The sequence below is a fragment of the Streptopelia decaocto genome, assembly GCF_964273445.1.
Source record: "Streptopelia decaocto genome assembly, chromosome: 2".
Lineage (NCBI taxonomy): Eukaryota > Metazoa > Chordata > Aves > Columbiformes > Columbidae > Streptopelia > Streptopelia decaocto.
In genome coordinates this window covers 13403651-13420631 of record NC_138655.1, presented here as the reverse complement: position 1 = coordinate 13420631, position 16981 = coordinate 13403651, and the positions used below count along the sequence as shown (strand labels likewise).

The window sequence follows — 16981 nt, the reverse complement described above, 5'->3', positions numbered from 1 at the left end:
TATTTTAGCAAGAGAGGAGATTTGAGCATCTTGATTCTAGGGGTCACATTTGGTCTGTGGAGGCTCTAGATTTAGGGTCATTTTGTGCGGTCAGGATTTATAGCTTCTTGCAGACCATGTCTGCTTTGTCACACATGCAAGATGTGAAACCCCACTGAGGACAGTAGAAAAACATTTTAAATACAACTTCCATGAAGAATAGACTTTTTGAGCACTGCTCGTCTGAACAGAGTGTTACAAAGCTGCTTGTAGGGCAGAGCTCTGCGAAAGGGATTTCTGGGCCCAAGCAGAGTCCTGTTCTTGAAAGTGGGACATGTGAGAGCTTGTGGCTGGGTTTGAACAAAGGTAGTAGAGTCTCTGGCTGAGGTTTATACTTAGACCACACATTTAATCTGGAAAATGCAAGTACATAAATACAAATAAATCAAAGCCCAAATTCAGTCTAAGTTTTGCAATTTGCCTTTGGACTGCAGAGGATGTTCTGGTTGATGTCGCTGTGCTGCTTCCCAGTTATTCAGATGTAGTAAAGTCTTGCAAAGGGAACAAATTTAGTGCCAAAGTTATGACCGATTTCACAGACAGCTTTGAAGATACACAAAGGACAAGCTAAAGAGGGCCATAACAACCATGCCTGGATTTGGAGGGTTGCTGAGCTTTATTTAAAGGTTTTTACTTACCTTGCTCTATACAAGATACTTCAAAGATGGTGTTTCCCTCGCTGAGAGGTTGATTGTAAGTCTGAGCATCACTACTTGCTTTCTCCAGTGCCCTCTGACTGTATCTTCTTGTCCAGTTTGAGAGAGGCCAGCACAGAAAGGGCAGGTACTGGTCATTGCAGGGGTGATGTGGTGCTGGGGCCACCATCCATTCAGCACTGGGGCTCTGCTGGAGGGACGTAGCCAGGCAGCGCTTTGCACTGCTGGGACATGATGGTCTCAATCAAGCAATGGGTATGACAAAGACAGATTAGCAATCCTGCAAAACTGCAGCCTTAATTTAAACTGAAAAACAACAAATAAATCTGAACTATCAGTCTCACTTTATCTCATCCGTAATGAGAGGTTGAAAACATTTCCCGTGTTAAGTTCATTATGGCGAGAGGGTGCTCTTGAGAAGGTGAGGAAGGCAGCTGAAGGAAAGCAGCTCTTCTGTCCCCCGGTGTGAAGGAGAGGAGGGAATGGGACTGAGCGGTCACACGATCCTGCTTTTTAGGGTCACCGAGTGGAGTGGGGAGGGAGGGCAGCGCAGAGCTCAGCTCCTCACTGCTAGCAAAGCTTTTCCACGTGAGGGGAGCAGATGAAGGTGAGGGTCTGGGATGTGGTGCACAGGGAAAATAAAACAAAACAAAACATTCCTCCAGGGAAAGTGTCCTGTTAGGGTGCGGTATGTGTGTGTGTGTGTGTGTGTGTGTGTGTGTGTGTGTGTGTGTGTGTGTGTATTAAAATCTCCTCTGCAGTTGCCTTGCGGGCAGGGAGGTCTGTCAGCTGGTTGTCCCTGCTCAGCCCAGAATGTTGGAGTTTGCAACCCTGTTTCAGCACTAAAACAGCCACTGGTTTCAATTTGGACCAACATCCAAGGTGTTGGTACTTCTGTTGCTACCAAGTTTGGTGCCTCTGCCTTTCCCAAGGTGACCTCTCGGTGTGTTTTGAGGTGGGAGATCAAGCCAGGGAGGGGTTTCTTTGAAAAATCATTGTGTCTGTCAGATTTAAAAATTCACCACTAATGCCTTAATTGTACCAAGCGCTGTAAGTCAGCCTTTAATCAGCCTCTGTGTATTTTAAGACTCATGCCAACCATTACTGCCTCAGAGATACCTGGAGATTTGGTCCAGAGAAGCCTGGCCTAGTTTTTTTGGGGTAGCTAGCAACACATTTTCATTTCCCTATTTAACGTCAGCTTCCCCAGTCTCATTTTTCTAGGTGTTTTCTTCAAAAGATCATGAAGCTCCGAGCAACCAGTTAGTGCATGGGGGAAGAGAGAAGTCAGGGTGTAATATAGCAATAATTTTTGCAACTATAAGTATACTAAGTATAATAAATGTATTGTCAGCCATGGATGCAGTGCGGAGTGGTGGGTGCTGGAAGGAGGGTCACCCTTGGGCGAGGGGACCTCTGGCCCTGCCATGGTCAGGACAGCTCGCTTGTCTGCAGCTCTTTGGTTATAGATGTGCAATGCTGGAGGCAGCATCCAGCAGCCTAGTGTAGGGCTGTCACTGTTTCCCTAATGAAGACAAGGCTTAATTGGATAAAATTGCAGAGAGAAAATGTTGGGGTTTAATAATTTGCGTATCAGAAATCATTAAGCTGTTAGGCTGGGGGTTTTGTTTGCGTTACACAGCTGGTGTAGTGGAAATGATTACTCATCTTGCTATCCCAGCTCTTCAGACTGGGAAAACAGAATATAAAGAGGCTGAGGGATCCATCCTGATGATCCTCTGGATCTCGACCATGCCAGACGGGCATCCCAGAGCCAGGAAAGAAATGCTTGGCTTACTCAGACCCCTCTGGAGCTCTGACTCAGAAGCACATGTACAAATGGCCCCACTCACTGTGTCCCCAGGTCCCTGCAGAACAAGGTCTTGCCAGGCGGGTGCCCAGCTTCCCACAGCAGCACATTTGCTACTCAGGTGCCTGGGCAATGTGTTGTTATTCCAAACGTAACACCACGACCAAAATGTGCAAAAAGCCTCTCTCAGAAGCAAAAGGACTCCATCCTGGCAAATCACTTGAGAGCTCTTTGTTTTCACCAAAAGTTTATTAGACTTACCAACCACTTTATCTTTTTTTTCTCCTGACATTTGGAGTTGCAAGTGAATTTTCTGAGTCGCTCCTGGTACAGCCACCTGTTGGTAGGCATCCTCCTGGAAGTGTTCTTACTCCATTTCCCACCTGTGTGTACAAATGAAGTTGATTTGAGACCTTCAAGATGTCTGCAACAAGTCTCCTCCTCCTCAAACAGGATCCAGCCCTTTGTTACAGGAGGCCAGTTTTTATTTATTATTTCTGTTTCAGAGCACCTCAAGACACAAATTGGAGTTGATGAAATGACATAAAACAAAACTGGAGGCTGTGACAAATAGTTCATTTTCATGGAGGAAAACTTGGCAGAGGAGCAGAGAAGGGGAGGGATGAATTAATGGTAAAATGTGTGTGTGAGTGTTTTTGTCTCAGGTTAGCTTTCCTAGATGTTGTCAGCTGTCTAAGTTTTGCATGCCTAACAGCAAAGAAGTTAAATAATATTTAATAAAAACAGAAGCAAAATGTCAAGAGGGCATTTACTGAATTTGGAAATCAATCCAGATGTTCTTTCATTGTTAGTTAGACTTTATTATTAAAAAAAAAACTACCTTTTTGATTTGGAGTCACCCAACAAAACTAATCCTTGGCTCAGATGGATGTTTGACTTAAGTTCTGATGCTCTCTTTTTCTTCTTTTTAAACTAAAAAAACCTTAGCTTTAAAAAAATGATATGGTATTTGCAGAATCAGTAGAAAAGCTGACCCAGATAAAAGTGCGCAAAAATTGGTTTCATGCCCTAGAACTTTTCCTGTATGCTTTTTGATGCAATGTATCTGATCCTTCAAAAGGGAGGTAACATACAGTGATCTCAGCAGCTTTGAAGAATTGTTCTGGAAGAATAACAAGGAGCACTGGAGAAACGAGTGTGCACGTGTACCTTTTTTTTCCTCCTCATTAAATATATTGTGAGACAGAAGAAATTAAAGTCATGTTGCTGGTTATGTGGAAGGATAGGATAGATTTTGTATGAAATCTGGTTTTGTCTGATTTTTAAAGGGTGAAAGTGCGTTCCTCCTCTTCACAGTAGGGTGAATTGCACTTTATCTTCCTTGGTTAAAGCCTGCTCCTACTGGAGTGAGTGGCAAAGGTGTATCCAAATAGAAGCAGGATCCACTCTCCGAAATGTAATTATGCCTTGGATCCTGAATTGGATAGAAAGCTGTAAAAAGCATATGCTGCTACAGATGTATTCCAATATAAATAGGATCCAGCTCTTAATTTGATTCAAGTGCAGCGCTTAGATATGAGGGAATCAGACATTCAGTGTCTGAACCTGTATTTCCTTTGACTTCCAAAAACATCCCAGGCAGTGGACACAGAGGTGTCACAAATTGCTGTTCAATATGGGCATCGCCACAGTGAAGATGATATATTGATAGGACAGATTTGTGAGGCCACGAGCCTGGCAGGCTCTAAGGAGAAAGTTTCCTTCCATTCCTTTGTATTCTCTGCCTTAAAAATAAAAAAAAAATTTAGCCAGAGGGGAAGGATGGGCCCAAAGTTACTGGTTCTTAACAGAATAAGCAGACACAGTGCCCAGGCTGTGCTGGCCATCCCAAGGATAGAGAGAAAACGCCACAAAAGCAACTGCTTCATGGGGATTTCCACAAGCTTTTCCAGTCCTGGGGGGTCAGACACTGTTTTTCGGTGCTCGGTGTTTGCAGACTTTCCTGTTTTGCTGTGTTTGCTGGAGCCAGCAGGGACCGATGTGCTGGGGCTGGGGCTGTGCAGCCAGGGAGCGAGTGGAGCAGCAGGAGTGTGTCCCGGGAGATGCCCACCTCAAACGGGATGCTCCGGAGATTGCAGCGAGGAGAGCAGGTGGAGCTCAGCACCAAGCAGGACCATATAGCAACGTGTAGGGGACTCCGGGCAGCCTTTCTTACGTTCTCTTTGTGGCTCCGGATTACTTGTAGCTGAAAGTAGGTCACCTGGCACCAATGTAGGGGCTGCTGACCCAGGTTCATCTCACTTCACTTCCCAGATATAGACACTGTTATTGAAAATAAGAGATTCAATAACATCTAATGGCACTGGTCTTCAAGAGCCAATGGAGCACAAATACCATTATTTGAATGGAGTAAAGTGACTTGTTGCTTTATGTTTACACCCTGTGCTCATTTAGTTTTTTGTTCCACTTTTGCACCAATGCTGCTCTGTTTGGCAGGAATTTGCGGACACATCAGTGCTTGCAGCCAAAAGTAGGAAAGGTCTAAACAGCCGGAAAAGGGAAACCCCTTCCTCTTGTATTTATTTTTATAACAGCAAAATGTAGTCACTGGCTGGCCTTATCAGTCTTTTTTTTTTCTTTTCCCTTTTAAGTTTTTAGGGGTTTGGTTTTGGTTTTCTCTTTGTTTTTTTTTGTTGTGTTTGGGGTTTTTTTTTGTTTTTTGGGGTTTTTTTTCATTTCAGCTGGGGGGCTGAGGGAGACAAAAGAGGGAATGAATTAAAAGCAGAAGAAAAGAGTGTCTGCTGTTGGGCTGTGTCATGTGGTGAGGAAATCAGGCTGAAACTGGAGAGACCAGGCCAAACCTAGCAGCAGTGCTGGGAGGCTTTAAATTGTGTCGCCCTGACAGCGGATCTAAGCGGTGAAAATAGCTAGTGATCTTTCTGGCTGCAGTCTAGGTTAAATAGCGTTGTGTACACCTGAAGTGGTGCTGATTGACTGCTGCTCACATTCTTTGCCCTACCTGCCTGCATGATGCCTCTTTCAGGTGGTCTGGAATGATGACCCCATGCTTTCCAAATTGGCACATGCACTTAGGCCGTGCGGACCGATGGGGGTTAGCATGTTTTTGTATCGTGTTCGCTTCAGTTCTCTCTTTCTCTGTTGGTCTTTTCCTTTCTAGCACTGCTGTTGTTATGAGCTTGGGTATTTGGGGGGGAGAGGAAGAAGTGTGTGACTCTTGGCTGTGTTGCGTGTCCAACATACACCACATCTCTTCAGCAAACTCATACGCTGACACCTGGATGGATATATACACAGGGACTGGACGTCCCGTGGTGTTGAAAATTAATTAGCAGATAAACAGTTTGCAGCTTGGTTGTTTAAAAAATAAAATAAAAGCTATTGCTGTACGTATGTTGGGCAGCAAAAGCGCCCTGCAACAGTGCGACTGTAGCAACTGCTGTGTTGGAAAACAGTTATCAATCATAGTTCTGTCAGAGGAGGGTCTGACAACTGTTTTCCAACACATTCATTACTATGGGCAAGTAGGTAACTAACCAAAGGGTGACAGTCTGAAGTACAAGGTTTAAGATGAATAATGTGAAATAGTATAACTCTCCTAAAAGCCAAATAAATTAATTATGAACTTTCTGTTGGCCAGAACCATACAGGACATCGCTCCCTCTGGTTGAATTTTCTTACGCAATCAGACATTCTTCTCTTTGCTTTAAAGCCCTTGCTGCCAATTTAAAATAGTACACGAGACTGAGATTTCTCACCCTTCAAGAACACACTTCAATTTGTTGAAGGAAACTGGGAAGAATTAAGGAGATAAAAAATAAATTAATATACCTTTCTCTGTGCTGACATCTGCAGCTGAGGGATGTGTTGAACAGTAAATATAATCTGCTTTGAGCAATGCTGTCCCATTCTCTTTCATTTTGGTTAGGTGCTCTGGTTCCCAATGAACGAGGCTTAACAAGAGAAAGTGAGGTACGGAAATCCTGTATGACCTGAGCAGAGACATGGGGGCCATCGCCCTACGCTGGGGCCATGCGGGTTAATGTTGTTGTTTGTTTGCATATTTTTTAAGAAAGTGCTGAGGTGAGAAACCGCAGATAGTCACAGTCTGTCTGTCCAGTGCCAGGGGAGCCAGGCCAGGCCAGAATGAGGCCTGGAGCACAAGTCTTATGAGGAGTGGATGAAGGAACTGGGGCTGTTCAGCCTGGAGGAAAGGAGGTTGAGGGGAGACCTTATCACTGTCTACAACTACCTGAAAGGAGGTTGTAGCATGGAGGAGGTTGGTCTCTTCTCCCAAGTAGCAAGTGATAGGACAAGAGGAAATGGCCTCAAGTTGCACCTGAGGTGGTTCAGATTGGATATTAGGAAAAATTTCTTCCCAGAAAGGGTTGTCAGGCATTGGAACAGGCTGCCCAGGGAAGTGGTGGAGTCACCATCCCTGGAGGTGTTTAAAGGACGTGCAGATGAGGTTCTTAGGAACATGTTTTAGTGCTAGGTTTAGGTTGCTGGTTGGACTCAATGATCTTCATGGTCTCTTCCAACCAAAATGATTCTATGACCCTCACCAGCCCCTGCCTCACCTTGCAGCCACGGCTGCTGCCAGCAGCCAAATCACATCTTCTTGCCAGCTTCAGATATGAGTATGGACGGGCAGGTCTCAGCCCCGGCAGCTGGCAGCCAGGAGCTTGGAGCGGAGCTCAGCAGCAAAGGCGGCCATGGTGGCTGCTGGGCTGCTGTCTCCATTTCGGCTTCGTTCAATAGGCTGGAAAGAGGTGGCTGAGCATTGAGTGGGGTAGGGGTAAGGCTGCTGGGGATCATAGAATCATAAATACAGAGAGTCATAGAATAGTTTGGGTTGGAAGGGACGTTCAGAGCTCATCTAGTCCAACCCCCCTGCAATGAGCAGGAACATCTTCAGATCAGGTTCCTCAAAACCCCATCCAGCATGGCCTTGAATGTCTCCAGGGATGGGGCATCTACCACCTCTCTGGGCAACCTGGACCAGTGTTTCACCACTCTTGTTGTAAAAAATTTCTTCCTTATGTATAGCCTCTTTAAAACTGTCACCCCTTGTGCTGTCACAACAGGCTCTGCTAAAAAGTCTGTCCTCATCTTTCTCACAGGCCCCTTTTAAGTACTAAAAGGCTGCAATAAGGTCTCCCTGGAGCCTTCTCTTCTCCAGGCTGGACAACCCCAACTCTCTCAGAGGTGCAAGGATATCTCCAGGCCTCCCCAGACATCACCATCTATACAGGGTGTGTATGCTGACACAGAGACCTCAGGGCATTTTGTGTTTTTAATGGCTTTTTCACGGTGTGTTCAGGTATTTAAGGAAAATCTGGATTGCCTTTTATGTGTTTTTCTTAGGGGTGGGTGCAGGATGGGTTAATTTTATGAGCTTCATAAAAAGGTGTTGAAGTGAATGATGCTCATGTTACTCGTGCAGAAATCTACCAGGTTTGGTGACTGTTTAGAAAGGACCGGACTGGCAACGCAGAGCTGTTGGGGCACTTGTGATCTGTTGAGATAACTGAGATTTCCAGCGTGTGGATACAGACGACTTTCAGGAACACTTGTATCTGCTAATCGTGCTGTAATAACAGTCTGCAATCTACAGGCTGCAAACCCCCCATTTCCCACACAGCTGTGCATATTTAATTCAGTTGAAGGCATTTCTAGTCTAGTGTTATGAGTAATTCAGATTGCTAAGGTGGTAATTTTCATCATGGTAGTTTTTAGGGAAATCGAGGTATAAGCTAGACTGAGAAGTTAATAAATGCTTAGTACAATAGAAACTCCGGGGACATGGCAGGCGGTTGCCAGTGCCCCAGCCTGCACGCCAGCCTCGCCAAATTCCTGCCTTGCTGAGCCAGGAGCTGAGGAAAACAGCATCCCAGGGCTCGTTAAGCTTTATGAAGAAAGTTTTCCCCAACCTATTGCCTGTCCCACCAAATTTTGGATGTTGGGACAGGCAGGAGGTGGGGATGGGTCACCCACGGTAATGGGGCAAAGCACTGAAGAGGGTGAGCACGACCTGCTCTGCAGCGATGCTTTCAGCTGACCTGCGGCAGGGGTTAAGCCACCAAGTGGGCATCTTTCAGGAAAAGAGGTCAGGAGGAGTTTGGGTTTTATTTTTCTTGGTCTCAGGCACAGTTAGGGAAGTGCTTTCAGGGCTCCCAACACTGTAAAATGTTCTTTTGCAAAATTGATCATTTCCGTAGGCTGAGAGAGTCTCAAAGGAACTTTTCTGTAAAGCAGCTAAGAAATACTGTAATTTCTCTTCCATACCCTAACAGCAGCTCCAGATTTACATTTTAGCTCACGAAAGATATCTTGACAATATGTATTTTGGGAGAGATTTAATGGCGAACAAAGCAAAATAATCCCATTTTCGGGTGGTTAGTACTGTAGCATTCGGGTTGCAGAAACCATGCAGAGCGCTGATGTTTATCAAGTTACAGGCATTTTAAAAATATTGTTGTTTATTTTGTTTTCATTTTGCCACAAGATACTACTTTTTTTTGGAAAGCATCCAGAATAAGGTAGCAGCTGGTGGCTGAGTCTCCTGCTCAGTGTGCAGAGAATGAAGGATGGTTGGGGCGGCTGGAGTTACCCTCTGTGTGCTGCGGGAAGTGTACACACACACAGACACACAGGCAATTCCTGAAAACCAGGCAGTGTGTGGTAACTCATAAATCACTGTCACCTGTTTTATATGTGTACTCACCAGGACACCGTGCAAGAGCGAGCAGATACAAATCTCCCCAGCTCCTGCCTGTGACTGTGCAGGCATTTACCTGGCACGGCTCATGCGGGTGAGGACATGACACCTGCATGAATACTCTCCTGTGGAGTGGAGAGGTCTGCTCTGAATTTTCGTGATGCCGGAGCTGTGATGCATTTCAGGGCAGTGATGCTTTCGTGCCAGGCAGAGCTGCATCCCCTGCCTTGAGCTGGCTTGGAATAAGCATGGCCCTACGGGAGGCTGCTTAGGACAAACTCAGGCAGGACTCATTTTCTTTTCACTAGTGATTACCTATCTCTTGCAAAAAAAACCAAAAACATGGCATTTCTGTACAAAACATGTTTGTGACTCTTCCATTTCACTGTTGCCTAACTCCACACTTTCAAAAGCAGTAGCAGATCTCCCAGAACGATGAAATTGTTTTAAAGATCTGAAATATGTATGTGTGTATGTATTACCAAATTCTTCCTGAGTGTTATGCTAAGCTCAAGTCAGATTCTCATAGCCACAAGGGGTAGAAACTTTTTGCATACTTTCTGAAGAGGATTGTGCAGCACGATCACAACAGCAAGGGACTGGATTTAATGACCCTGGAGATTTCTTCCTGTTTTAAGTTTCCTGAAGTGGGAATCCTCAGAGAAATTTCACCAGCTGGGTCTTTAGGAAAAGCACCAAAAATTGTGTTGCGCATTATACAGTCCTGAGAAGTGGTGGCACCATAGATACGTATTTATTTTAATTATCTTTCTAAGCAGAGGTTAGAGATGGGGGAAGAGACAGGGCTGTGTTGCACTATATGCAGTTTTGTTGTTCTTTAAAAGCATTTTATTTGTAGAGTGGTTTCCGTCCTTGTTGGCAAGATACAGGGTTACCTTTACGCATTGGACACAGCACTAAAAAAAAACAAGATATCAGATACTGGGTTCAGTGTAAGATAAGTGGACAAACCCATTAAATACAGAAACTACTCAGCCCTGGGCTTGCAGCCTACGATGGAAGAATGGGGAATTTGCCGGGAAAGAGGAGGAAGGGCTGAAGAAGGCATCCTGCAGAGTCCAATAAGAGGTGGAGGTGTAAATAGCACAAAATCTGCAGCTATTCTGTATGTTTATTTCTCTTCTACAGTTTAGTGAAACTAGCATTTTTTTGCCTTACTCTGAGATGGAGCAAAGCGAGAAGCAGCTTCCCTGTTATCTATGAATAAACATGCAGCTTTTTCTATTCTAAGCTTTTAAAAAATGGTTTTGGTTGTGTAACAGCTCCTGGACTCCCAGCTCCTCCAGTAGCCATAATACTCTTTCAGGAAACCAAGTCTTGTCTTCCCTTGAAAAGAAGCAAAAAAATACCTCCCTAACCTTCTGGGAAGTAGCAAAAGACTCTGTGATTTCTTTGGGGTTTGCCAGCTGACCTTCCTCTGGCCAGATAACAACAGTGTGAAGTTTCAAACTCAAATACTTCAGCTGGAGCTGAAAATGCAGGTTGTGCTCTTGCTGAAGCAATGCATAAGCTTCTGCCTCTTTTCCTGAGGGACTAGCAGGGTGTTTTGCTGCATGTATTTGTTTTAGTCAGGGTGGCTCCATGTCCATTTATGTTCTGTTTTCCTATTCTTTGCAGGCGTGGCGATTCTCAGGTGTGTGCATACACAGAGCTGCACAGCCACTGCAAAACGGGGAAATTGTTTGTATTGGTTCTGCTCTTGCAGCTGCTGAAATTGAACCTTCCTCTCCTATGTCTTTTGGGGGAAAAAAAAAAAAAACAAAAGGCAAACATGAAGAAATCAAACTTTAGCTTTGGGACACAGCAAGTGCGTCCCTTTAAGGAAAAGAAGGGAAATTTTGATAGCATTTTGTTGAAGTTCCCAGGAGCCAAATAGAGCTTGTTCTGGTACGTGTCTGCTGCAGTAGCTGTTTTATGGGTATTTCCAGTCCGAACTTCAGCAGAACTATCTTTGGATACTGGTGTGAGTGCTCTCCACTGTCTGCTTCGCCTAAGAAATGTGGATTTTTTTTTCCCCTCAAGAGGCCCCCAACATTCATCGTGTTACTGTGGCAGGGCTGGAGCACCAAATCTCTCAAATTCTGTGTTTGTCAGTGGAAAAGGGAATTACTGCAGTTCCTGTCAGTCGGCATTCCTGGGTGCTGGCTTAAAAACTAAATTGTCACTCAGAGAGTGGAAGAGGTGGCTGCTATTTTCTCCTTTTTTTTTCCTTTTTTGCTGACTTACATAGCTTTTCTCCTTTGTGTAGGTAACAGAAGTTCTGCTCACCTTCAGAGAAGTATAAGTACTGAGATTCCCAGGATGTAAGAAATGCAGTGCTGTGAGTATGTTTTTTTCTGTTTTCCTTTAAATGGGAAACCCAAGCTTGCCCAAACACAAGAAAGATTTTTTAGGTATTTTTTGTTTTGGTGTGATTTTTTTAAAGACACTAAGAAATGTTTACAGCAAGCAAATCCAGTCTTTTGGAACCACTTGTGTGCCTTTGGCACTTCTTTGCAATCCACAAAATAAAGTCAGCATTGTGTTACCACATAGGCTGAATAATTATCTCACTGCAGATACGAACCACATGAATGCATTTAACTGAGAATATAGGCAGCAGAATGGACCATTAGCACCATCTGAAGCTTGTTTGTTGTTTTCGAGCTCTACCAACCATTGAAAGACAAAATCTTGCTGGAGAGTTGAGGTGTTGCTCATGAAGAACGCCTGCATCTTTCAAAAACAGAGAAGAGCATAGATTTGCCGTGAGGTTGCTTTTTGTGTGTGCATAGCACCCCAGCCCTGTCATCAAAACAGAAAACCATCCAGTATTGAGCTCTTCCCTGACCTGATAAAATAACTTTGGAGAAACTTTTACACCATGGGAGGCACCTACATGCAGGGCTCCCTCCCTTGCTCCAGAGCAGCTCAACCAGGAGCTTTTTTAAAATATATATATAAATATATTTATATAAAAGTATATATTTAAGGAGCAGCTGCACTATGGCCTTTGCCAATGCATTGCTAAAGGGTCTGGGCTGTGTTTTGCTGGCAGCTGTGGCTGATTTGCAGCTCTCCAGCTGGACCGGCCGGGGCTGCACTAAACCAACCTGCGCAAGCCCGACCTAGAGCCCATGTGTGTGTCTGACACAGTGTGGGCTCCTGGAACAACCCCTCTGGAATGGTGCAAGGCTGGGCAACAGGGCTAAAATTTGGGTTGGAGGTTTGGATGCTGTTGCTTTGAGCTTCGCTGCTTTTTTGTAAGTACATTTCCTTTGTAGAGGGGTTGAATAAGGTGTTTCTTTGAGGCTTTTAAAATCAACCCTGCTGTCCCATTTTTACCTTGTTCTGTGATGATGGAAATCTATGGTTACTTGGAAATCAGCGGAGTTTTGTTTCCATTTTTGTTTCAGTGGCTTACAGGCTGTTTTCTGTTACAGCAACACAAATCTATTCAGGCTAGAGCAGAATAAAAACCCAAATTGAAATCAGCCTGAAAAAAAGAAAGGGCTATGTTTTGTTAACAGGAGAGAAACCAAGTCCATCAGTGTTTGGTAAAGATGTGAAAGTTCCTTAGTAAATACTTAACAAGCGTTCAGAAACTGGTAGTCAAAAAAACTGAATAGGGAATCGTACTTTTAGCCTTTTGTGGAGGATACTGTCAATGAGTGTAGTTACTGAGAGAAAAAGGATATAAGATTATGATGATGTTTGGTATTGATCTGCCCTCAATAAGTTCACTAGCTTATATTCTCCCTTTGAATCGAAAACATTTTCTCTGAACTCCTTGCTGTTTAAACTGTCACACAAGGCCTGCTAATCGAGCTGTGGGGTTTCTTTTTCATCAGTTACTTAGAAAACATTGCACAGGATGGGCTCTGGCCTCTTCTTTTATGTCTGTGTTGGCTCTGGAGTAATGGGAAGAATAGACACAGATTTAGGTGAAGAAAATTCAGCAGGAAGATGCCATGTGTACGTATTGTGTGTCTCAAAGTATATCCATACACTAAAAATGCTCTTTGCTCATCTCAAAAGCGAAGTTTGCTTGTTTGGGGTTTTTTGACATTTGATTTTTGTTCTCTGTTAAGTAGGCAGTGTTGAAATTTGGCAGGTGTTCCTGAGGTCTGAATGAATCTGTGTCCTAATGCACCTTCATGGTGGTTCCTTCCACAAAAGGAATAAACAGAGGGACCTGCTCCTGCTCTTCCAAGGTGGACCACTAGTCCAGGTAGATGTTATCTGTGTTGTAAAGTCAAAGCCAAGCGGTAGTGCTGAGGGCGACTTGCAGTCCCTGGGTGCCTCTGATTAATCATGGCTGCGTTAAGAGAGTGGGAGAGAAAACAAGAGCAGGCTGCTTGGGAGCTGCCCAGGTAACTCGCGAGTGGTCTCAGACAGCTCTGAAATTATTGCAGTGAGATGTGGTGGTTGTTCAGCAGTGAAAGGAGACTGCAAATTCCCATTTATCTGTCTCCTGCCGCACTGGCTGCGTGGCAGAAGGCCAAGTGAGGAACTGAGGAGCTGCTGTAGCGGGGTGATGCTGACTGAGAAACTATATCCTGCTCAGAAGCTGGGCGAGAGACCAGAACTGGAAGACCTCTATACTTGCATGTCCCTGGTTTGCCTCCCCTTGTATTGTCCTGCAGATGTTTCAGGACCAGGTGTTCAATGAGAGATTTGATGGAAAGAGGGGAAGGAAGGCTTCTTTGCCATTTCCCTCTTTCTGTTTGCCTCCCCAGCACCCAGAGGGTGAAACCTGCCCAAGGCTGCTCCTGGAGGTGCTGTCCCCTGCATGGGGTGGCAGTCTGGCTTGCAGCAGTGGTTCAGGGTGGCTCCAGCTGATGTCCACACAGAGGGAACCTAAAACAAGTGCTGATGTGCTGATCTGGGGAGCTCCTGCCACTTCTGCTGGGCCTGGGGACATTGACGAGCAAAAAGAGGCAAGGAGGTGCAGTTGCTTCAGCTGTTAGGTTTTAATGCATCTCCCCTTTGTAAGGCAGCATCTCTGTTCTGCTATTTAAAAGCAATACCAACTTTTTTATGGACAGGATTCCCCGATGGGGGTTTTGTTCTCTGGGCAGTGCAAGGCAGAGTCATCTTTTCGTGAGGGACCAATCTCTGGGAGGATGCAGGAGGAGGGTTTCCTTCAGGTTGTTTGTGCCTGAGGAGAAGCATCTTCAGCTGTACCGTTGTGGTGTGGCTGCTTTCCCACCCTGGGACAGTGTGTGAGGACAGGTTGGTGGGTTGGCTGCAGGGTGCCCAGGGCAGGATGCAGGGTTGGGCTGCGGGGGCACAGCAGGTCCAGCAGCAGAGCATGGAGGGCAGGGATGCACTTTTCATGTGTTGGAACAACTTGGGGCAAATAAACTTGGAAAAATTAACTGGTTTATGTCAAGGCTTCTGGGTGTGTAACTATAAAGATGATATTCGTTGCAGTGGGCTGTTCTCTACCAGATAAGATTTAGATGGGTTTGGAGGCTTCAGGGTTTTGTGGTTTGGTTTACTTTGCTTTGCATTTTTAGGGGGGTATTGTTGTTACTTGGAGCTTGAGCAATGAATCTACAAACATTTTCTGTCAAACCAAAGAAAGGGTCTGACAGTGGTGTGTTCAATGAGTGCCAGCACTACACATGGTGGCGGCTTTGTGAAACATGGCCACAGTGCTGCCTCCTTGCTCTTACATGGGGTGAGAGGTTGGGCTTCAGCTGGGCAGCCCTCAAAGCCTGAAACCATCATTTGTCATCAGAAAAGCCACCTCTCTAAATGGTGCACTCCTCACAAAATCAGTGCACATTTCTCCAGTGTTTGGTCAGGCAACTGTAGGGAAATGTTGAACAGACTGTGTTTTATTCTTAAAATGGGGGACAAAATACTACTGTAACGGAACAAAGATGAGGAGGAGAAGTTGGTTGGAGAGCAGAAAACACTTAGGAGAGATGAGGCTTAGCCAAAAGCCTCCATTGCCCCCTTTGTCTTGAACCTGAAGACCAGGCTTAGGCTTTGGATCGTGACAGTGGCTTTCACCTGGGAAGGGGTGAGATTTTTTTCTATGTGACTTCAAACTCTCAGTTTGTGTTGTGGCCAAGGGGAGGGAAGAGGGCAGGTTTCCCCAGGTGCTCAGTGCTGTCTGGGCTTCGGTAGGGACAGGTCTTCTGCTGCCCAGCTCGCCAGCAGCCCCAGCGCGGTGGTCCTTTGGGGCCTTATTCCATAGACAGGAGTTGATGGCACTTGAAGAGGCAAAAGCGAGTTTTGTTACATTCTTATTTTTGGTAATGTCTCTTCTTCCTCTTCTTTTCCATTAAGCATGATGTCACAGATGACATCAGTCCAATAACTGCTTGTGGTTGTCATAGTCACAGCCTGTGACACCCAAACAAAGCAGCAGGAAACCAAAGCTGGCATGCAAATGCTGTAATATTCATCACGTTCCTTTCAGTTAATAACTACGTGGTTAGGTATTTATTTTCCATTTGAAAAGAAGAAGGGGGGTATTAAAAGCACAAACTTGAGTTGTTGAGGGGTAGGATGGTTGGCCCCAACTCCATCTGAGCAACGCAGCTGCACTTCTCCCTCCTGATCCTCTTCTCCAAGCCAACGTTGCTCTAGACCTCAACCTCTTGACTCCCTCCTGCAGCAGTTCCCATTGTTGCAGGCCACGTGGTGATGGCACAGCATGGACAAAGGCAACAGGAGAAGTCTCACCACCTCTAACCCAAGCTGTGTCCCTGGGAAAAGCCTCCCAAGGGCTGGCAATGAGTGCCGGCAACAGCCGTGGGTCAGCCGTGGAAAAGGCCGGCTTTGGCTGCTGGGTGGCTGCGGTTGCTGTCCTTGGAGTGTGTGGACAGAGGGTGTGGAATGTTTTTTTTCCAGCTTGGTTGGGGATGAGATGTGTTGGGGAGGGGGGGTTGTTGTGTTTGGATTTTTTTATTTAATTTTTTAGATCTGTAGAACAAGCTATTCAGGGTAAGTGGTAGAGCTGGTTTACCCTTGCAGGGTTTAATCTCTGCTCCTTTGGAGTTTTGCACAGTTGGCCTGGTGGTAGGAAGGCACCTGCTGCAGGAAATAATTCCAATAATTTTCAAAAAAATTTTTTACAGAAATAGATCTGGTGCAAGCACTGCATTTGCGAGATGAGCACTGGAGGCGGGTAGTCGGCGCTCACTGGGAAGGGGATGCGTAATCCCCTTGGTGCCACGGGGACATGGGAAGCCACCATCCGTGCCCCTCACCAAAGCTGCCCCTTGCCCAGCACTGTCCCCATTCGTGCCCCCATGGGGACACACTGACTCTGAGCACTCCAGCATGGCTTGCCCAGAATGTTTGGGCTCGTGATGGATGTGCTGAGCAGGGGGGAGCAGCGAGCGCGGAGCGGGCAGAGTGTGGCAGCAAGCGCTGCCTGTCTCGGGGGCTGCAGCTTCAGGCGTTGGGTGCCGCGGGCGCTTGCAGGGGGGTGTTCATTATCTAATAGCTGGTGGTTGATTAATATGCTCTGAGTCAGAAACACCAGGGTATTTTAGCTTTCTCTAGTTGCTATGGCAACATTATTTTAACAAATAGCTTTTTAATATTTAATTAAAACTCAGCTTTTGGCAAGCTGGAGTAAGAACTATTACAATTGCTACTACAAAGGGTTGGCAGTGAAGTGTATTTCAGAGCCACGTTGTTTTTGTTGGTTTGTGTTTTTTTTGGTTTGTTTTTGGTCTCCCCCATGTCAGCTTCAAAAAAAAATTAAAAGGTGGGGGGGGGAAATCAGTAATTCATTAGTTGTGAGAAACG

General features: G+C 45.4%; 1 protein-coding gene across 2 annotated transcripts in view; it reads left to right on the top strand.

The window, feature by feature from the left end:
* Positions 1-16981, top strand: part of ZHX2 (zinc fingers and homeoboxes 2) — a 74140-nt gene that overhangs the window by 19453 nt on the left and 37706 nt on the right. Inside the window, exon 2 of one of the 2 annotated variants that reach the window (XM_082044974.1) lies at positions 11475-11546. The exons of the other annotated variant lie outside the window; for it this stretch is intronic. The gene's annotated coding sequence lies outside the window, so the exon portion shown is untranslated. The remainder of the gene's footprint in view (positions 1-11474; positions 11547-16981) is intronic. 2 annotated transcript variants of the gene reach the window in all.